General features: G+C 35.5%; 1 long non-coding RNA gene across 1 annotated transcript in view; it reads left to right on the top strand.

The window, feature by feature from the left end:
• Positions 1-1,101: 1,101 nt before the first annotated feature.
• LOC141388112 (uncharacterized) overlaps positions 1,102-24,289 on the top strand; it is a 291,585-nt gene continuing 268,397 nt past the window's right edge. Inside the window, exon 1 of the long non-coding RNA XR_012408723.1 lies at positions 1,102-1,144. This is a non-coding gene — a long non-coding RNA (uncharacterized lncRNA). The remainder of the gene's footprint in view (positions 1,145-24,289) is intronic.

A 24,289-nucleotide genomic window follows, 5' to 3' on the forward strand; every position in this document is an offset into this window, starting at 1 on the left:
AAAACTTTGGAGGGTAATATAGGTGTAACCTTGCATGTCAATCCCTTGGTTTTTGATTGAGAAAATACTCTTACTATATTCCTAACAAATCCCTGACTTTATATGATTCTAACGTTTTTGATTAAATTTTTATCGCATGTTTAAATTTTTCATCAAAAGTCGAAAATTACAAAAAAGTCGATTTTTTTGGATAGCTTGGGTTTTTGGCCAATTGCGTGGAAATGCGTAGGTCAAATGAATCGTTATCAGCGTGAAATTGCAGATAACAGACAATACTATAACAAAATGCAAAAAAACCCACAAAAATATTTGAAAAACTCAGAGTTTTACGTCAATTTTTTCAACCAATTTTTGTGGCGTTTAAACGACCAGTGGCTTTATCTGGGTTATTGATGTCACGTATCAACATGTTATCTTCTGCTGTAAGTAATTCATAATTGGCTAAGTCGGGTGTTCAAACTATAAACATAAGAGTTGATCCTATAAAATCAAGTGACCGTGCGTGTCGGATATGTATTTGGGGCAACCATTGAGTCTGTCTGACCTGGTCCGTTACAAAGTCAATTTCCCTTCTACCAGAAAAAACTGTTCAAGATTCCTATTGCACTATGGTCCCAAACTGCGAAAAAAATCGAAAGTGTCTATATCAACAAATTCAGAAAATAATCTCCAAATATGTCATATTATGATATCCTAGCAATGTTTTTTTTTTTTTTAATTTATAACGGCACTTAAGAGAACAAAACAGTAGAAGTTGACACTTACATATGATCTCTTAAAGACTTTAAAAACGACAGTAAGGTTGTGTTTTCTTACAAGGCAAGTAACTAAGAATTTTAAAGATATATTTTTGAAATGGAGGTTTTGTCATAATGTATTTTAATTACTTTACATAAAAATCTGTACAAATTATTGGTAAGAAATGTGCTGGAAATTACATTTTTTGAAATACTTTTTTTGTGGATTTTTCAAAGTCAAATTTAAGTTGAGTTTTAATAACTATGCGATCCTATGCGACTCGCAATTGGTTCCAGCTGCATAAATTTGCATTTCCGTGTGTGATATCAAAAATGCTAATGATGCTTCTTGTCGTTTCAGTGATTATGTCGTATTACTGTGTTCTTTTGTTTTGCGTTTTAAATAGGTAAGATTTAGATATTTTTGTTTTGGGATCTACTTATGAGTGTATTTTTCACACTTGTATATTTGTGTTATATGTTCCATATAATTTGAAAAGAAAAAATAAAAATGTCAAATTCGGCAGGGCCGGACTTTATTATAACCCCCATCTTAAAATATTCTCACCTCAAATTTAATTATTTGTTTCCATTGCTGTCCACAATATAAGGAGGAGGCATTTTTTGACCACTGACAAAATTACAACACCAGAAATCGCGAGGTATCGCGAGGCACGGATATACCAAAAACTGGACCTATGACCACAATTTTTGGTGGAAGAAGTTTCTTAGAACCCCAAATAACAAAATACAGCTAATTCGGGCCGTACATGTAGATAAAAGCTTCAATATACCTGAAATTGGGTGGTACCGTAAGATGGGGACTATACCAACAACTGGACCTATGACTGCAATTTTTGGTGGTACCACTATATTGGGGCTATAGGAACAACTGGACCCATATTGAAGATTTTTTGCTTAAGCATTTCCTGAAAACAATTAATTAACGAATATCCTTTCACCTGGATGGTAAACTTTAAACATAGATATTTTTCTTGGGCAATGTTCAATTTTGCTTTAATTTCATCTACATCCTCGCACGGTTGGTTTTCTTCCTGCTACTGAGTGAATGGTGTTGTTGTCTTTGATAGCGGACAAAAGCAACAACTCCACTGCATCCTCTAAATTCTGCTGTGCTTTAAATCTTTCTACTGGCTGTGCATTGGTGGTAAGAAATGTTGTTCTACACCATAATAGTCTCTAAGAAAAACGTCAATCAAACTTGACTTGAACAATTTTCCAATATCTAACAATACCAAACTCACTTTTCAAATCTGTTTAACATTTGGAAATATGCTATTTTATATCAGTTTAATTTCCTTATGCAATTGGAACAAGAACCGCAAATATTGAAAATTTGTCTATTGCCGTCAAGAAATTACTTTTATTTGTTATTAAAATGTCAACATGTAAAATATGTCCCGGATATTCTGGGATTGGAGTCGGTGCTATTACTTTTTTATTTGCTATTCATTGGTATTTGCTTTCCTTGAACATTTTGCGAATTGAAATAATCCTTTTTAACCTCTTTTTTATACCCGGGAAATAATATTCACTAATAATTTTTTTCAAAATCGTTATCTCTTTAGATATGAAAATCTGATTTTATTTTGGTTTACTGGGTATGTAACGGAGTTTATGATTTTTGTCAATGAATTTCTCGAATGCCAATAATGCCTCCACATTCAATTCTATCTTTACACATTTATATTCTTTCGCTGAGATATTACCATTCTTATCCTGTAGTAGTCTAGTAAAGGGTTTTGCAATGGCTGCATAATCCTTTATACATCTTCGATAGAAACCAGAAAGGCTTAAGAACTATCGGAGGCTTTTCAATTTTTCAGGCTTCGGAAATCCTGATACCTCATGTAATCGAGGAACTCTACTTCCCATCTACTTGCGCCTAGTGAAAAAAATGTAATGTCATCCATATATACCTGACATATTTTCACAATATGTTCTCGTAGAATGTAATCTATTGTGCGCTGGAAAAACTCGGCGCATTTGTAGCCTACAGAATTCATTCCTGCCATTGTTGACACTAAAAGCCGTTTTGTCACTTTCGCATAGTCGTATTTGGTAGTATCCTGATTTAAGGTCTAGTTTTGTGATGTACAATAACCTTCCTAAATTGGATAGCTATACAGGAATTTCAGGCAAGGGATATTTGTCATTATCAGTTTGTTCGTATTTCGAAAGTCAATCACCAATATGGTTCGGTTTCCCATTCTCGTCAAAACGGGAAAAAGGTATCCTAATGATTCCATCGCGTAAAAGTGATTCAGTTTCATTGGTTACGAATTCCGACAATTGTGAAAGGGTAGGACCTCGAATAAATCGGTTCTTCGGTTTTTGATTTTATGGTTGCTTCTACACTAGTATTGTAGGGTAGTGCCATGTTTGGATCAGCAGAAGCATTGACATTAGCCCTAATAACCCTGCTAAAACCCTCCACAACAGAATTAGGTACTGATTCCTGATCAAAAGCATGAAAGTTAATTTGTTCACAATTGTTTGATATCCCTATTTATTTTTGTCGTTTCCAGCGTCCAATGATTCATAGCCAATTATTCCGTTATACGTTCATGCGGTATCGATTAAATAAAATGTCGTTATATGTCCGAATAAAACCGTCCAGTTTGTTAAATTTAAATTCTTTACTGAAAAGTATAGCATTAATTTGTCCGTCTAATAGTTTAATACAATTACAATTAAAGGGTAGAAGCAGGCCTATTCTAAAAAATTCAGCTCTTCCTCTTCCATAGGAAATCTTCCTCAAAGGTTGAGTCTTCTGATTCTTCGTCATGTTGGTTTGCCTCTGGTCTATGACCATTCGGCGTTATGCGCTTAAATATTGAGTGACCATTTTGAAAATAATCAAGCTTCACCCTGCGATTGTCCGATTCCAGCTCTTGGGTGGTGTCTCTGTGGCTAGAGCAGTTGGCAAATCTATCGGTTTTTTTGGGAGGAGAACATCACTCAGTGTTTTTTTTTTAACCCCGATACAAAAACTCTTAGAGCATTTTCCCTGATCCTACCATTCAGAGCTTTACTCACTCCCTCTTTGTTGAAATAGGTAATTTTATTTTTATTAACGATGAGTATTAAGTGCTTATCCACTTCATCGTAAACATCACTAATAGAAAATGTTCCCAGCCTCAAAATACTTAACTAATTTCCTAAAACCTCTTCAGACCTTTTGCGAGAGAAGCATTGGCCAAGCGGCCAATTATCGCTTTAATGTTGAAAATTGTATTGAAAGCCGACCATTTGTCATTTGCCACGCCGATGATCTTGTTGAGAAATGTACCCATTGCCACATAATATTGTTTGGTACCCTCTGGGTTATTTTCCAGTGCAAAATGTGCGGGATAAAGTTTGGCAGGATAAGCTGTAACGCCTTCTTTAAATTCTTTCAGCGATTTTACGCGGTCTAAAGAAGTTCCTGTCATTCAAAAGTCTATACCTTTGGTATTTTTAATTGGTCTAAGTGCCCTGTAAACGTTTTTATTTGTTGTTTCAATTCGTTCGTGGGTGGAGGTGCCCAACTTGACCAAAAATCATGAAAGTTAAAAATGTTGTGTAGCGTTACGTAAAGCTATTTTTAAGGTTTTTAGTTCATTTTGCATGCAATATATCCACAAAGTATATACATTGAATAGAAATATCACAATATTTAAGATACGAGTTTCAAATTTGGATGTTTAGAACTAAAAATTAACCATATCAGACCATGTTGGAGAATTTGATTAAAAACTTTTGTATGAGGACAATATCGACCTCATACAAAAGTTTTTGATCAAATTCTCTAACACAGTTGAAGCAATAAATAAAAAGCTTTAACATGAATATTACCCATATATGTTTACATTTTTGGTGTATCCCAGAATTTTCAACCGCATTAGCTCTTAATTTTTCATTTTGGGTTCTAACTCCCGCAGAGAATAGCTGATATAACTCCATGTTTTCGCTTTCGAAAATTTTTCTAAAATTAGAAGCTGCTATTTTTTTAAAAAAATGACGTCTGTAATATGGATTTTGGAAATCCTTTTGTTGGGAGAACCTCCATGCAGAAAGTGGTGAAAATAGATCCACGTTCGAATACAGGGATTGCATTCGGGAATATTTCGAATAGAGATGGAAAGTCAACTAAAAATTCAGAAAATTACATTAAAAAAGAAAAAAAAAAAAACTACTACTCATAGACTCCGAATCCAACTCGCAGTACTCTTTGAGACTACGCTTTAAAAAAAGTTCGGCAAAATTTTAGCTAAGTCCTGAAAAGTTAAGTCGAAAAAACTCCATCTGATACCTCAATGGTTGCTGTTCCCGTTTACTTTTATCCTTATTGTACGAGTTGATGTTTATGGACTCGATGACATTAAAAACTTTCCAAGGACTAATCACTTCTCACAGCACAGCGGTGGCAAATTATGAAAATTCCTAACTTTTGTTATCTGGCCGACAGAGATATACTCTCAGTCTGTGGTAGTTGAGACTTTTATCTGTAGACAGATTGAATAGGGGATATATAACCAAAATATTTTTCCTAAAAAGAGGGAGTTTCAGAATTCGTTGTCTTTTGTGGATGTATGAAGTATCCAACAAACGGGAATAAACAGCACAAACATTTGCACTTTTGTACAGAAGATACTTTAAAGAATAGATCGATATAATCCATTTTGGAATCGGACCTACATAATTTTGGAAGTTATTCCTTTTAATAGTTATGCTGTTTAGCTGTTATAGTTAGGCTGTTTAGCCGCAAGATTTAGAGCTTTGGGACCATTCCTGACATAAGAATGGACTTACCGAAAAATATAATATCGCTGTAAAAAAACTCCTTGCGGTCAAACTGTGCAATGGTTCCTCGAACAGCCATTAAACTAAACTTATGTTGAACTTTTGAAAGGTACTCGATATACGTCTTGAAGTAATTTTAGGATGTTCAAAGTTTCGGTCAAATCGGATAATTGAAATTTTGTGTTGGAGGTACCTGAAAGAGTGAATCGTTATAATCCATTTTCGAACCTAATATAGATATGTCTCGAGAAAATCGATTTGCACTTTCGAGAGTTTTGTGCGCACCAGTTTAGGGAAACATTTTGATGTCTTGTGGGGGAAGTGTCCGAAGGAGTGGACCGATACGATTTAAAGTTTGGACAAAATATTGAGAGATACAAAATTTGGAACAAATCTAGTGATCTATTCTAGCCAGACAGACGGACGAACTGAGCTAAATCGACTTCAAATTTTTTGAAGCGGGTTTCGTCAAAACATATGATTAGTCTAAGACCATTATTTCGATGAGGTAAATTTTTATCGTTAGCCTAAAATAACAATATACAATAACAATTACAGCAGATTTTAATACCATATTGGCAATGTTTGAGCATTGTTACTGGTAGGAAAAAAATCAGATGGGTATAAGGTTGTAAAATAATTTTCAAATTGGTCTTCAAAATATTCTCCAGGATATGTCGTACATTTCGTCTAATAGACACTTCATTTCATGCACTTCTACTCCGCACAATACTGTACTTGTTTTTTTATGCAGAATGGGTTTAAAGCGTTTGTATTCATTACAGAATTCCAAAACATATTATTTGATAAGGTTGTAAAACAATTTTCCAATTGGTTTTCAAAATATTCTCCAGGAAAACCCCTTGATATGTCATACATTTCGTCTAATAGACACTTCATTTCATGCAATTCTACTCCGTACAATACTGAACTTGTTTTTTTTTTTTTTGTTTTTGAATGCAGAATGGGTTTAAAACCTTTGTATTCATTACAGAATTCCAAAACATATTATTTTACAATGAAATGGCATTGCATAATGAAGTAATTCAGTTTCACCGGAATTTTTTCTCAAAAAGAGTAGAGCGCAAAAGCAATACCGATAATTTTCACTGTAAAAAAATTTATTCATTTTTCGACTTTCTTCTAAAAGTCCGTCCGACTTTCCTTTTTTCCTTGTGTAAAATATTTTGTTTGTCCTTCATTCAGGTTTCACTGCTCTTTACTTTCTTAGTTTGTACCTTTTTTAAAAAAAATCTCCGTAAAAAACTTTTATTGTTTGGAAATCTCCGTGAAAAACTTGTATTAGTTTACCCTCTCTTCAGGAAAAAAATCTCCATGAAAAATTTTGTTAATTTGGATCTCTTATTTTTAACGTTTTTTATTGTCACATATGGTGATGTTTCTTAAAACCACCGTTTTATTGATTGTTGTCCACTTATGTGGACGTGTAATTACAATCTGAGTTCTTTGCTTAACTGAAGTCTTAATATGTGGGATTTTGCTTATGCTCGCAACACGAATAGGCGCATAAACATTTCACAACCAACTTGTGATTGTGGAAATATGATGTCAGCTCGTCTAAAAACTTACGAGGTAAGGTTAGTAAGTATGGTTAATGCTACTTATCGGATTAACATGTGCTAACTGACTGCTAATGACTTTTTGCGTATGTTAATGTCGTCCAATGGACGACCAAATTTTAGCCTGCAAAATTCATACTACGACTCAACTGATTTCATGTGTTACACCCGCCGCAGGTCCTTTAAAATGCCAACGTATTAATATAATCCCTAATGATGTACTTCATGCCTTACTTTCATACGGGGGTACATTTTTATTCTAAAATTACTTCTTAACCAATTTGCATAAATCATTAGTATGAAAATCCTATTTGATGGATTAGTTATGAGGTGATTGCAGTGTATGGTTTGGAATGCAGTCTGGGGTTATTAAGAATGTACTATTTGTTATAAAGAGCCAAATAAATATAGTTTTTCTTTTTTCGTGCATTAGTAGAATATAGCACCTAAATCGGCCCTTGACGCACTTGCGGTGGGTGTTAAGCATGAAATCAATTGAATACACTATAAATTAACTAGTACAAAAAATTTGATTTTACTACTAATGTCTCTAATTAGCTGTCCATGCTAATACGGAATATTTTTAGACAAATGGGTAGTACTTTCCCCACATATGGGGAACCTCAGTTTAAACAGGTATATTTCTTGTGCGTTATAAATGCACAAAATTCGCCAAAACCGATTTTATACAATACCATAATATGGAGGGTATAATTAAATCTGTCATTCCGTTTGTAACACATCGAAATATTCATCAGAGACTCTATAAAGTATATAAATATATTCTTGATCAGGGTAAAATTCTAAGTCGATATAACCATTTCCGTATGTCCGTCCGTCTGTTGAAATCAAGATACAGCTAGCAATTTTTAAGATAGAGCTTTGTAAATTGGTATAGAACTTTATATTACTTCTAGGATATTTGGTATTACAAATGGGCTATATCGGTCCACATTTTGATGTAGCCCCCATAGGACGCTACCAGCTGATTTTCGGTATTTTGAAGGTTTTAGCCTCATTATGACTCCGAAATGGCTGAAATTTGGTATTGAGTCTTCGTTGGGGGTATTAAACCTTCCCCAAGAATTTTGTCGATATAGGTCCACGCCTTCATATAGCAACCATAAAACGGTACCTCCGGATTTTGTGTATTTTGAAGGTTGAGTCCACAATAAACCACCGAAATGGCTGAAATTTAGTATTTACTCTTCGTTGAGGGCATAAAACTTTCCTCCAGGAATTTGTCGGTACAGGTCTATGCCTTAATACAACCCCCATAGAACGGTACCTCCCGATTTTCGGTACTTTGAAATGGCTAAAATTTGGTATTTAGTCTTCGTTGGGGATATAAAACTTTCCATACGAAATTTCTCGGAATAGGTCCACGCTTTCATATAGCTACCATACAAAGGTACCTCCCGAGTTTCGGTATTTTGTAGGTTGTTGATACAATAATCCATCGAAATGGCTGGTATTTAGTCTTCTTTGGGGCTACAAGACATTCCATATGAAATTTTTCGGTATATTTCCACGCCTTAATATAGCCCCCATAGAACGGTACCTCCCGATTTTCGGTAATTTGAAGATTGTGGCCACAGTAGCCCACCGAAATAGCAGAAATTTGGTATTTAGTACTCGTTGGTGGTATAAAATTTTCCCCCAGAAATTTGTCGGGAAAGGTCCAATCCTGCATTTAGCCCCTTTAGAATGGTACTTCCCGCTTTTCGGTATTTTGATGGTTGTGGCCACAACAACCCACCGAAAAGGCTGAAATTCGTCGTTATAGGCCCTATATAACGGTTCCTCCCGAATTTTGTATTTCTGAATGTTGTGACGCCAATATCCCTCCGAAAGACTGAAACTTTTTATTTAGTCTTCCATGGGGTTATAAAATACTCCAGAAGAGAATTATCAGTATAGGTATACTTCTTCCTAAATCAATATAGAAGCTTCCCTCTTAATATTCTGTATTTTGAAGGTTTACCCACGTTATCTTTGAGTCTAAAAACTTTCCGCCAGAAATGTGTAGGTATAGATCGATGTTTTGGTACAGCTCCCATAGAACGGTACCTCAAAAATTTCGGTATTTTGTTTTACCGAAATTGTTGAAATTTGGTATTTAGTCTTATTCGTAAACGAAAGGAAACTAATTGTTCCATTTTACTTCCATACATTCGTGGTGGAGGGCCCGTCCGAACTTAACGCCGTTCTTACTTTTTTATTCTCTCTTTTGCGCCAAAGATTCGACAATCTGCCAGAGATTATAACGGGCATTCAACTCATCGGTGATGTAATCTCTATGTACATAGATCTGTTTTTGTATTGATTTTCCTTTAGCTCATAAGATGTTTTGAACTTCTGTGAATGTGTCTGGTGTGAAAAAAAAATCTTTCACTGAAGATAGAATTCTTGTATAGGTAACTTGATATCTAATTATATGACTTTGTTACAGATATCAGCAAATTATTTTTTTCCTGCGTGAGGATTCGTGCAGCGATATTAGTACATCGTGATATAATTTGCATTTCCAGAGCTGACTATGTGAAAACCTACACCAAAGTGAATATGTATACAACAAGGAATAATTACATAGTTTCTCTTCAGTAATGAAAACACTTACCTCCACCTTCACCTCATTGCTTATTGTTGGGAGGAGAAAACAATAGATTAATTGTACGATGCATCAAATATATTAAATCGGGAGAAAATATATGGGAGCTACATCCAAATAACAACCGTCAAAATACCGAAATTCGAGAGGTACCGTTCTATGGGAGCTGTATAAAAACATCGATCTTTACCTACACATTTCTCGCTGAAAGTTTTTTGACTTAAAAAAGAAGACTAAATACCATGTTTCCTATATTTCGGTAAGATAATGTGGCTAAAACCTTAAAAATACCGAAAATTAAGAGTTACCCTTCTATAGGGATATAGAAAGACGTATACCTATACTCATAATTCTCTTCTGGAATATTGCATAACCCCATGGAAGACTAAATAACAAATTTCAGTCTTTCGGAGGGATATTGAAGTCACAACATTCAGAAATACGAAAATCGGGAGGAACCCTTCTATAGGGCCTATATATAAGCGTGGGCCTATACCGACGAATTTCAGCCACTTCGGTTGGTTGTTGTGGCCACAACCTTCAAAATACCGAATATCGATGGGGCCTAAATACAGGCTTGGACCTGTACCGACAAATTTCTGGGGAAAATTTGTTACCACCAACGAAGAGTAAATACCAAATTTCTGCAATTTCGATGGGCTATTGTGGGAATATTGGGGTCACAACCTTCAAAATACCGAAAATCGGCAGGTACCGTTCTATGGAGGCTATATTAAGGCGTGGGAAATATACCGACAAATTTTATATGGAAAGTTTTGTACCCCCAAAGAAGACTAAATACCAAATTTCAGATATTTCGGTGTAATAATAACGCTAAAACCTTCAAAATACCTAAAATCGGGAGGTACCGTTGTATGGGGGCTATATTAAGGCATGGATCTGTACCGACAAATTTCTGGATGAAAGTTTTATACTCCAACGAAGATTAAATACCAAATTTCAGCACTTTCGGTGGATAATTGTGGCCGTTCATATGGAAAGTTTGGTACCCCAAGGAAGACTTCATACCAAATTTCAGCCATTTCGATGTAAAAATGATGCTAAAACCTTCAAAATACCGAAAATTGGGAGGTACCCTTCTATGGGGCTATATGAAGCCGTGGACCTGTATCGACAAATTTCCGCGGGAAAGTTTTATAACATCAACGAGGACTCAGTACCAAAGTAGAAGTACCGAGTGATGTTAAAACGTACTGAGATTCCCAATATGTGGGGAAAGTACAACCCACATTTTTATAAATGGTCCATATTAGGCTGGCCAGCAAATTAGGGACATTGACAGTAAAATCAAATTATAGGTTAGTTTATACAAGTTTTTATACACGACTTGCTTATATTCGTTAGCTTATAGTATATTCAACCGATTTCATGTTCTACACTCACAGCAAGTCCTTTAAGGGGCGACGTATTAATATAATCCCTATTAATGTGCCTTAGGCCTTATTTTCGTTTAAGATTTCGACAAAAATCATATTTATTTGGCTCTTTGGAACAAAAATTGTATACTAACCGTAGACATCATTTCGAACCATTACCGACTGGATCTAAACCTGGATATTATGAATTTGGATAGTTAACAACATCTTCAGCACCGTTCTATGGAGACTTCTGGAGGAAAATTTCGTAACTCCAGCGAAGACTAAATACCAAATTTCAGTTACCTAAAATTGGGAGGGAACTTTTTATGGGGGCTATATAAAAACATGAAACAATACCGGAAATTTTCAGGTGGAATGTTTTATACCTAAGCTTCGATGGAGCAAACAAGTGGATGAAGAAATGGAAAGGCGCGGTATTCCAAAAAGTCAAGCGAAAAACAGAGAGGAATGGAGATCTTTTCTTAGTTCTGTCTATGGAACAAATGTTCTTTAATGGGCCAACTAAGTAAGTAAGTATGTTTTATACCACCAACCGACTATTAAATATCATCCGTTTCGATGGGATATTAATGACACAACCATCAAAATACCGAACATCGGGAAGTACGCTTATAAGGGATTAAACTGATAATTCTCTTCTGCAGTAGTTGATATACCCATGGCAGTTTAAATACTACTTTCAAAATACCTTAAATCCGGAGGTACGGTCCTTTGGGGGCTATTTGACGACGTCGACCTATACCGGCACACTTCGGGTGGAATGTTGCATACCCCTATCAAAACTGAATACCAAATATCTGCTATTTCTGTGGGAACGAAGACTAAGTACCAAATGTCAGTCATTCCGAGGAGATATTGAGCAGCAACTTTGAAAATATCGAAAATCGGGAGGTGCCGTTCTATGGGGTTGAAGAATGTTATAGCTCCTATAACATGAAGAGAAGAAAGTTTCTTACTAACCACTGTGTTAGTAAGACACTTATTAGCCAATATTATCGCTTATAACATTGGCATTCACAATTATAGAGGTTGAACTAAGGTTCTTTTATGGTTTTCTGTTAAGGCAAATTGACTCAAGTCCGAGAGAATTACTTACTGGGTTACGTTGAACAATACAAGGAATCACAGGGAATTCAATGCTTACCTTAGTTAGTTTATTGAAGAAAAGGAGATATATGTATACAGGTGTGATCCGAGCTGTTGTTCCGTCGAGTGTTACTCCAGAAAGGAAAGAATAAAATACATGTGTTGCCCACAGGCAACATCGGAAGAAAACAAGGAACAAAAGCACGGATAAAATATGTTATAATGCTGCCACATTAGTGGACTTGATATTGGAAATGAATTCATGGTTGTATTATGTTATATAGGGCGATTCAATATGTCTTCAATTAATAATTAATTTTTTTTAAATAATTCTAAACTATTACGTTAAAATCAATAAAGGATGAAAATACGTTCAACATCCTCCCGCCTCCACAGAATCAGTTTTCAAATGTTCATATTGTTCTCACGCTCTACAGTGTTAAACGAATTAGTCCTCTCTCTTGTCGCTGGCCGTCGAACCCTTCCTGAACCTCTCGGAGCTGGTTGTTGTCTATAAGACGAAGTCGACCTATTGTCATCGCTTCGATTGTCAGGCCTTGATTCCGCATTTCTCATAAGACTTCTTTGACCTTGTTGGATTTGCTCATACCCAAACGTTTAAACAGGAGGAGGTGAAGAAGTGTATGGTGCTCCGAGCTACATCGTGCTCAAGCAAGTTAGTTAAAACAAGACGGCGCACTTCCCTTCTACGTGCACTTATATCCATCTCGAAAAATTGCCTACAGAATCTGGGAGAATGGTAACGATCGTAAATAAGACATTTATGAATGAATCATAGGATTTCGGAAAGACATCTAGGCGAGAAGTTTACACAACGAGGGATTTGGATGTGAGAAATATCAGCTAATGATTCAGAGAATTGATTCCAATTTTGCAATGTGTGCAGTTTTACATTTTTGTCCCACTGGGTTCCTTCGATCCACAGTTTTTGTAACAGGATTTTTTTCTACTACTCTGATAGGAGAAATCAAACCAGCGGCATCGAAAATTTTTTAAACTATTGATAGGATTTGTCGTTTAGAGATTGTAGTAGCTGGCGCTGGGTCATCTACCCTGTGGGAAAACATGTCCTGCATGGCATTCCACTGAACACCTAATTTTTTTGTACCGCTTGTCTCGTAAAATGTTAACAATTTTGAGTCAAAGATATATTCGTCCGGAACTGAGTTGCGGTTTTCTAGTCAATTAGAAGTAATTTTTTTCCAGGGAAAACCAGTTGATTTTGGCATCTTAATTAACTGGGATAAGGAATCGATTGCTGCTTCTGGATTGTGAGATCGTCAACATACATTTCTTTCTTAATAATCTGAGCAGCTTGGGGATATAATTCCTTTGAATCCTGTGCTAATGGAATTAGAGTTCGTATAGCCAGGTAAGGAGCGCAAATTACTCCAAATGTTACTGTTTCAAGGAAAGTCTTCTTTGGAAATTGGAGTGTTTGGGGTGAACCAGTATCTGTCGATACATTTCCTCGATATCCCAATTGAACACATATTTGTAAAAACGCCAACGCAAAATCAATATCAACAAATCGGATTGAAGTGTGGGACATACATGCAAAATATCGTTAAGAGAATTTCCGTAATGAGTATTTTTGGATGCGTTAAATACAACTCGAAGCTTTGTACTGATACTCTTAGGTCTTGTAACCGCATGATGTGGTAAGTAGAAATAATTAAAAGAACCTGATGACATTGTTTCTTCAGAACAAGCAAACTCCGAACTGTGCGGACGTGTTTTAAATCGCTCTGAGAATTCTTGTCATTTATTCATCGCTAACCTCAGTGATTGATTCAACAAAATTTACAAAAGTCTTTAAAGGTGATCAAACACTAAATCTGTAACATTCTGACCGAATTTCGTAGTAAATCAGTGAAACATTTATTTGGGTATTGGCTGATCGTTTGTTTTGCATTTATTTTTGTTGAACAGTTCTCTTTTTTGTGTGTTCTTTTGTTCACATACACACATAAATAAACGTCGTCCTATCATCTGCTAGTCAACGTGTTATCACTATTAGCACGACTCTTCTTCTTTACTATGGTTGTAGAATTGGATAAACATACTACATAATTGTGTTCGGTGCTCTTTTCAACACTTAATAATACAGTGGGTCAAAGCGAGAAAAAAGTCGCACTTAATTTACTATTACAAACTAAAAAGATAAAATATAATACAGTACAATAATACAAAAATAAATAATTACTCCTTCCAAATATGTCTCATTCAAAACCAAATTGTAAAGTTGATCCAAAGGATTTTAAAGAGCCATTGGTGACGTGCTGGATCTGGATCATGCGAAATGAGTCGAACTTGCAGCTCGCTGATAACCTAAGAGAAGGTAAAGGACTACATTGGTGCTGCGAAAAGTGCAAATCGTACGAGGTGAAATTGTATTCATTCTTTCGAAACACACGAGATGAATTCAATAAATTGCGAGACCACTTGATAGCCATTACTGAGAAGTTTTCAAAGTATAAGGAACTCTTCGAAAAGCGTCGTGCTTAGTCCAATAACTTCAATCTCCATCTGACACCAGAAAAAGGAAAAAATCTTCTGAGTTTTCTCTCCAAGATGCTCCTAGTCCAACAATTTCTGTACAGCCGCCTTTAAGGCACGACTCCGAATTCACATCCTCAAACATCCCCACAACTTCCTCAAGTAATAATTATTCAGTACATTCTGCGTCTAATCAAATACCAAAAGTACTTCCCGGCTTAAACGTACCGTTAACCCCACCTGGACCTACCACATCAAGAATACTTTCTAGTCCAAATAGCTTGACATCACCGTCTACTACTCCTTATTCCACTCCTTCGATTACGTCGAATGTTACATTAAAAGTCATGCCAACAATGAAAACGGTTTTTTTAGTTCGATTTGCCTCCGAAACCAAGCCAGAATAAGTAACTGCATACGCCAAAAATAAGCTAATGAAAAATATAGACATGAATGTCTTCAAATTTAATTACCCAACGAGGAGACATAAAGCTTCCTCCAGAGTAACTGTCCCAGAAGATGTATTTGATACTGCATGAAATGCTGGCCCCGGAATTCTTTAATACGTGAATGTATATACCAAGAACGTCCCCGAAATGATACAGGCGTCTTACCTTCAGCATCAAATTTTTTACCTCTTGAATCAAAGCTTTCAAAAGACTAATTGAATTTTCCCCTGTAAACAATTTAAATGTAATTTATTAAAATGTCAGAGGACTGAACTCTAAGTTAACAACATTATACGTAGACAGTTTTGATTTCAATTTTAATATCATTGCACTCACAGAAACTTGGCTAAAAAATAATATCTTTGACTCTGAAATTTTATGTAAGAAGTATAAGATTTTCAGGTGTGACCGTGGCGTACTTATTGCGGTTTCTTCTGTTTTGATTTCAATTTTAATATCATTGCACTCACAGAAACTTGGCTAAAAAATAATATCTTTGACTCTGAAATTTTATGTAAGAAGTATAAGATTTTCAGGTGTGACCGTGGCGTACTTATTGCGGTTTCTTCTGATTTTGCTTCAGAAGAAATAATCTTATACTCTCATCAAGACATTGAATTTGTGGCTGTGAAAACTCCTCTTTATATATTTCATATTCTTACATTCCTCCTTGTTCACATACTGATGTTTACTTAAAACATGCTACTGCTGTTAGAACTGCATTCAATTCGTCAAAAGCATTTGATACATTAATTGCAATCGGTTATTTTAATCCCACCTCAATACAATGGGATATGGCACCCTATATGAATAGTTTAATTCCTCTAACACTAAGTAATTCTTCAAAAGTATTTTTTGACTCTATGTTCGATATTGGTATATCGCAAGTGAATAATATATTCAATTCATGCGGCAAGCTTTTGGATTTATGCGATCCCTTAACGCAACCTGAAGTCGTTTTGATCCCACAATTGAATTACTAATTTTACAATCCTCTATGTCATACAAAAATATATATATTCCGAATCGTAAGTACAATTATGCAAAGACTGATTATAGCAAGTTAAATTCTTTACTTTCAGTCATTGATTGGTCGAATATTCTCTCGGATACTGATTTTGATACCCAAATATGTAAAATTTATTCTGCTCTTCAAGACTGTATTTCAAAATCTGTTCCCAAAATTTTACACCAACGTTCGTTTGGCCCACCTTCGAAATCCAACTTTCTAGTCAAATTGAAAAATAAATTGTTTAAAAAATGTAAGAAAACTGGTGCCTTCATTGACTTCTCTAATTATGTTATTGCTAGATCTGAATACAACACTGCAAATCCTAAAAAAGGAAAAGGACAAATTAAAACATAGTCCGAAATCCTTTTATAATTTTATGATTTCAAAACGTCGATCCCGTACATATCCAATTTCCTTTAAAGTAAAGTAAAGAAAAAGTATTTGATGACTTTAATAACTATCCTTACAAAATTGAAGAATCATCAGTAATAAATGTCCCCACTTTTACTACAAATACAGTTCTCAAAACTTTGAAGTCCATAAAAAATTCGTACAATCCTGGTCCGGATGGAATACCGGCAAATATAAATAAGTACTGCGCAAAACATCTCGCATTTACGCTTTCTAAAATTTTTAATAATTCTGTAAATCAGTGATACCAGCACCTTTATGGAAGGAATCCTTTATAATACCTTTATTTAAATCTGGCAGTAAGAGCAATGTATCTTAATACGGAGGAATTGCCAAACTGAAACTTTTAGAAAAACTTCTGATTGAAACATTGTCATTTCAGGTTTTCATTATTCTATACAGTTGTCAGCAAGGTTTTCGTAAATCTCGCTCAACTATAACGAATATTTTAGAACTGACTACATTCATAAATGATGGTTTTCGAAATGGCAATGGATTTGGATAATTTTTGTAAATGGTGTCAAATAAATTTAATTGAGCTAAACATATATCATTATTTCGATAACCACGAACTGGAAACCGACGAATCATTCAAGGATTTGGGTATTTTATTGGATCACAGTTTAACTTTTAGATTGCATATAAACTCCATGGTGAATAAAGCCCACGGTGCCTTAGGTTTTATGAATTCGGATCTGATTATGAGGAGAATCTTACTAAATGTCCCCAATAGACCAACTCGAAAATTCCAACCACTTCAAGTTCTATATTTTCAAGCTAATTATGCCAATAATGATCCACTACGCCTTCATATACTTCAATTAATAAATTCTGTTCTCAGATCGATCTATCCGAAAGTAAAGTCAGTTTAAAACGAAAAATAATATTGCTTCTGAATACTTAATCCAAATCAGAATTGTATATATATAAATTAGTTTAGTCTGTGAGGATATTTGTATTATCTATAGACACAATAAAAAAAAGTAGTTTGCATGTGAATAAGGGTTACGTATTCTTGCAGAACGTCATAATCAGCCTTGGAGATTTCCGGCTTATTTTTCAGAGTCTGCTCCATCCTGACGTATTGCATTAATGCCTTAGTTCTTGACGGTCAAATGGGAGATTCAGTTTTATGATTTCCTTTGGAAGGTATACGTACAATATAGCGACCTTCAGAGATGCGCACTGTAGTCTTTTGAAATTCGTCATTCGCGGACAACGGCAACTTTTTTGGGACTTCTTCTTGCTCCCAAATTTTTCGGAGTTGTTGTGAGAGAGAAATGTCTGTAAGTTCAGCAGCTTGAATTGAGAAGGAAGACATAGTTTTTATTGGAACTGGGTCACTAATATGCCAACCAAATATTGTAGCTTGAGCGACCAATGAGGAGGCAATTTCCTTCACTCCCTCTAGTAACTATCTAGGAATTACGTTACTTCCTAGTAGTAAGTCGACATGACTTGGAGAGTGGAAATTGGGATCTGCTAAATCTATCTTTTCTTATTCCTCAAACGCTAAATGTGCTTTGGGAGAAAGAAGCTGATCAAAAGGCGAGTTATTTTATTTATGCGACCGCTTTCGTGTCGATGACGCGATTGTGAAGATCCAAAAAGAGCGAAACAGTACACAATTGCTTGGAAATTGCCACTATTTTTCCTCCTAAACCCCTTATTTGGAAAATTTGTTTCTCTGTGGGTAGTAGAAGGCGTTGTTGTAAGCCTTTGGAAATAAATGACCGTTCTGATACTTGATCTAAAAAGGCTCGAGCTCTAAAGGTGTCCCCATTGTGGAGGATAGAAATAATCGCTGTTGGCAGTAGAGGGGAATTGTCTATCCCAGCTCATGTGCAAACAAAGATCCTAAATAAACATTATTCTAAACAAACATTGTCCATATGTGTGCATATGGGGGTCATTTGGGGTCGTCCTATAAATTAGAATATCACACATAGGTGTGAAGTATTTTGAATTATAATATTCAAATGATCTCTGCTTGTGATCCTTTTTATCCATATGTATGCATATGGGGGTCACTTGCGGTCGTCCTATAAATTAGAATATCACACATAGGTGTGAAGTATTTTGAATTCTAGTATCCAAATGATCTCTTCTTGTGATCCTTTTTTGAATGTCACACATTCAGCACAAGCCTTAAATCAGAAATTTCACACATGGTGTGAAGTGGGATAATTTCATATATCAAAATGTTCTTTGGCTTGTGATCCTTTTTATGGCTCGTGTTTTAGGAATCTCAATCACAATTTCACACATAGGTGTGAGGTGGGTTTAGTTTCAAGTATGATGTGAGGTGGGTTGATTTCAAGTAGCAAAATGTTCTTTGGCTTGTGATCCTTTTTGTGGCTCGTGTATTGGGATTTTCAATCGCAATTTCACACATAGGTGTGATGTGGGTTGATTTCAAGTAGCAAAATGTTCTTTGGCTTGTGATCCTTTTTGTGGCTCGTGTTTTGGGAGTTTCAATATTAGAAATAATATATACTGTGTGATAATACCTATTTCTAAATGTGGACATGTGGATTCATGTGGGTTATTCTTGTTGTTGGTGTAAACGGAATTTTCCTCCGGTATCACCAAAAGAAAAAAATCATTTTAGTTTGAGACTTCAACAAAACACAAGCAATGACTACCCGTAAGCACTCACAATGCGAATTCAACGACAGCGAAGAAGAGGAAATGTTTGAATTCATGGCGAAGCATTTTAAAGACGATGACTAAAAGGAATCATCTGATAAATTTTAAAATAACCCACGAAATGATAATATGGCGAGGCATTATACAGGAACCGTTGGAAACCATGCCGATCAGTCTTCGAAGAATCGTGAGCTATCACATCCCCAGCCAAGTACTTCCAGCTTTGTTAACAATGATTTAGAAATGTGGGAACTATATTCCGAGGACTCTGAAGACTATTTACCCTTATCTGGAGTACTAGTAGAACCAGTACTGCGCAAAACATCTCGCATTTACGCTTTCTAAAATTTTTAATAATTCTGTAAATCAGTGATACCAGCACCTTTATGGAAGGAATCCTTTATAATACCTTTATTTAAATCTGGCAGTAAGAGCAATGTATCTTAATACGGAGGAATTGCCAAACTGAAACTTTTAGAAAAACTTCTGATTGAAACATTGTCATTTCAGGTTTTCATTATTCTATACAGTTGTCAGCAAGGTTTTCGTAAATCTCGCTCAACTATAACGAATATTTTAGAACTGACTACATTCATAAATGATGGTTTTCGAAATGGCAATGGATTTGGATAATTTTTGTAAATGGTGTCAAATAAATTTAATTGAGCTAAACATATATCATTATTTCGATAACCACGAACTGGAAACCGACGAATCATTCAAGGATTTGGGTATTTTATTGGATCACAGTTTAACTTTTAGATTGCATATAAACTCCATGGTGAATAAAGCCCACGGTGCCTTAGGTTTTATGAATTCGGATCTGATTATGAGGAGAATCTTACTAAATGTCCCCAATAGACCAACTCGAAAATTCCAACCACTTCAAGTTCAATATTTTCAAGCTAATTATGCCAATAATGATCCACTACGCCTTCATATACTTCAATTAATAAATTCTGTTCTCAGATCGATCTATCCGAAAGTAAAGTCAGTTTAAAACGAAAAATAATATTGCTTCTGAATACTTAATCCAAATCAGAATTGTATATATATAAATTAGTTTAGTCTGTGAGGATATTTGTATTATCTATAGACACAATAAAAAAAAGTAGTTTGCATGTGAATAAGGGTTACGTATTCTTGCAGAACGTCATAATCAGCCTTGGAGATTTCCGGCTTATTTTTCAGAGTCTGCTCCATCCTGACGTATTGCATTAATGCCTTAGTTCTTGACGGTCAAATGGGAGATTCAGTTTTATGATTTCCTTTGGAAGGTATACGTACAATATAGCGACCTTCAGAGATGCGCACTGTAGTCTTTTGAAATTCGTCATTCGCGGACAACGGCAACTTTTTTGGGACTTCTTCTTGCTCCCAAATTTTTCGGAGTTGTTGTGAGAGAGAAATGTCTGTAAGTTCAGCAGCTTGAATTGAGAAGGAAGACATAGTTTTTATTGGAACTGGGTCACTAATAGGCCAACCAAATATTGTAGCTTGAGCGACCAATGAGGAGGCAATTTCCTTCACTCCCTCTAGTAACTATCTAGGAATTACGTTACTTCCTAGTAGTAAGTCGACATGACTTGGAGAGTGGAAATTGGGATCTGCTAAATCTATCTTTTCTTATTCCTCAAACGCTAAATGTGCTTTGGGAGAAAGAAGCTGATCAAAAGGCGAGTTATTTTATTTATGCGACCGCTTTCGTGTCGATGACGCGATTGTGAAGATCCAAAAAGAGCGAAACAGTACACAATTGCTTGGAAATTGCCACTATTTTTCCTCCTAAACCCCTTATTTGGAAAATTTGTTTCTCTGTGGGTAGTAGAAGGCGTTGTTGTAAGCCTTTGGAAATAAATGACCGTTCTGATACTTGATCTAAAAAGGCTCGAGCTCTAAAGGTGTCCCCATTGTGGAGGATAGAAATAATCGCTGTTGGCAGTAGAGGGGAATTGTCTATCCCAGCTCATGTGCAAACAAAGATCCTAAATAAACATTATTCTAAACAAACATGTCCATATGTGTGCATATGGGGGTCATTTGGGGTCGTCCTATAAATTAGAATATCACACATAGGTGTGAAGTATTTTGAATTATAATATTCAAATGATCTCTGCTTGTGATCCTTTTTATCCATATGTATGCATATGGGGGTCACTTGCGGTCGTCCTATAAATTAGAATATCACACATAGGTGTGAAGTATTTTGAATTCTAGTATCCAAATGATCTCTTCTTGTGATCCTTTTTTGAATGTCACACATTCAGCACAAGCCTTAAATCAGAAATTTCACACATGGTGTGAAGTGGGATAATTTCATATATCAAAATGTTCTTTGGCTTGTGATCCTTTTTATGGCTCGTGTTTTAGGAATCTCAATCACAATTTCACACATAGGTGTGAGGTGGGTTTAGTTTCAAGTATGATGTGAGGTGGGTTGATTTCAAGTAGCAAAATGTTCTTTGGCTTGTGATCCTTTTTGTGGCTCGTGTATTGGGATTTTCAATCGCAATTTCACACATAGGTGTGATGTGGGTTGATTTCAAGTAGCAAAATGTTCTTTGGCTTGTGATCCTTTTTGTGGCTCTTGTTTTGGGAGTTTCAATATTAGAAATAATATATACTGTGTGATAATACCTATTTCTAAATGTGGACATGTGGATTCATGTGGGTTATTCTTGTTGTTGGTGTAAACGGAATTTTCCTCCGGTATCACCAAAAGAAAAAAATCATTTTAGTTTGAGACTTCAACAAAACACAAGCAATGACTACCCGTAAGCACTCACAATGCGAATTCAACGACAGCGAAGAAGAGGAAATGTTTGAATTCATGGCGAAGCATTTTAAAGACGATGACTAAAAGGAATCATCTGATAAATTTTAAAATAACCCACGAAATGATAATATGGCGAGGCATTATACAGGAACCGTTGGAAACCATGCCGATCAGTCTTCGAAGAATCGTGAGCTATCACATCCCCAGCCAAGTACTTCCAGCTTTGTTAACAATGATTTAGAAATGTGGGAACTATATTCCGAGGACTCTGAAGACTATTTACCCTTATCTGGAGTACTAGTAGAACCAGAACTTTCACAGTCAATTGAGGATAAAAATCAGGGTATTGTGGATTATTACACTGTGACACAAAATGGAACTCAAAGTCTGGGGGGTGGAAAATTTCTTTTGAATGTGAAAGCCCTTGATGAGTATACTAAGAACCCAAAAGGAAATTTTCGCCATAGGTCAAGTTTCTGAGATATCGCGCGATGAAGTTTTTGATTTTTTCCCTATAATACTTGGTAAAATAGCTCCATATCTCTATTTGGCGTTGTTGTAGCTTCATTTTGTGGTGACATGTCTTCAGTCAAATTGATTGGTGAATCTTTTTGTAGAACATTTCATTCTTCTAACTCAATGTCTTTCATGTCCTTTTCGTCCTTTATTTCTTGAACCGTAGTGAAAGTACGACAAGTTGAGATTTTTCAGCATCCAAATATTCTACAAAAATGTTGCTCAGAAGATTTTAGCTACGGTTCTCTTTGACAGCTAATCGATTTTGTCACATTTTCATTGTCCTTTTTGACATTTAATCGGTTTGGGTTCAGAAATAAACTATGTTTTGTTTTTCTGTATATTCGGCATTGGTTATTTTTTGGTATGTAGACATAACAATTGGTTATTGCTTATGTAGACATCTGGGGTGCTTCTGAAATATTTACCACGAATAGCTCTTGTAATGGTGAACACGTTAATAACAAATTTTCTTGGAGGATAGATCCGGTTATCTCAATTTTTGATCCGGATATTCCGACATTAAAACGGATTTTTTAACCGGTTTTAAGTAACCGATTAAACTTATATGTATACCGTTAAAAAGCTTATAGAGTTGTCAATCCAATTAAATTAATTCGCTTCTGAAAACTTTGTTAGTTGCAGTTTTAGGAGAAGAAACCCGATTTCTTAAACCGTTTTTAAGGAAAAATATCAGTACGCGCAAATATGGAGATCAAAGGCGGGGGGCGAACAATTCTTTTTGGCGATGAAAGTCGATGAATATAATATTACGAACCCGGAAGGACAGTCATGAATTCTTTCTTGACAAACTATACATACCTACATGACAAAAAACCAAGCGAAATTTGATCGCGCCATAACTTCTACGGCATGACTGTCCTTCCGGGTTCGTAATATTATCTTCATCGACTTTCATCCCCAAAAAGAATTGTTCGCCCCCCGCCTTTGATCTCCATATTTGCGCGTACTGATATTTTTCCTTAAAAACGGTTTAAGAAATCGGGTTTCGTCTCCTAAAACTGCAACTAACAAAGTTTTCAGAAGCGAATTAATTTAATTGGATTGACAACTCTATAAGCTTTTTAACGGTATACATATAAGTTTAATCGGTTACTTAAAACCGGTTCAAAAAACCGTTTTAATGTCGGAATATCCGGATCAAAAATTGAGATAACCGGATCTATCCTCCAAGAAAATTTGTTATTAACGTGTTCACCATTACAAGAGCTATTCGTGGTAAATATTTCAGAAGCACCCCAGATGTCTACATAAGCAATAACCAATTGTTATGTCTACATACCAAAAAATAACCAATGCCGAATATACAGAAAAACAAAACATAGTTTATTTCTGAACCCAAACCGATTAAATGTCAAAAAGGACAATGAAAATGTGACAAAATCGATTAGCTGTCAAAGAGAACCGTAGCTAAAATCTTCTGAGCAACATTTTTGTAGAATATTTGGATGCTGAAAAATCTCATCTTGTGGTACTTTCACTACGGTTCAAGAAATGAAGGACGAAAAGGACATGAAAGGCATTGAGTTAGAAGAATGAAATGTTCTACAAAAAGATTCGCCAATCGATTTGAATGAAGACATGTCACCTCAAAATGAAGCTACAACAACGCCAAATAGAGATATGGAGCTATTTTACCAAGTATTATAGGGAAAAAATCAAAAACTTCATCGCGCGATATCTCAGAAACTTGACCTATGGCGAAAATTTCCTTT

This window comes from Musca autumnalis, unplaced genomic scaffold (genome assembly GCF_047663935.1).
Source record: "Musca autumnalis isolate F117 unplaced genomic scaffold, ASM4766393v1 scaffold_6, whole genome shotgun sequence".
NCBI classification, from domain to species: Eukaryota; Metazoa; Arthropoda; class Insecta; order Diptera; family Muscidae; genus Musca; species Musca autumnalis.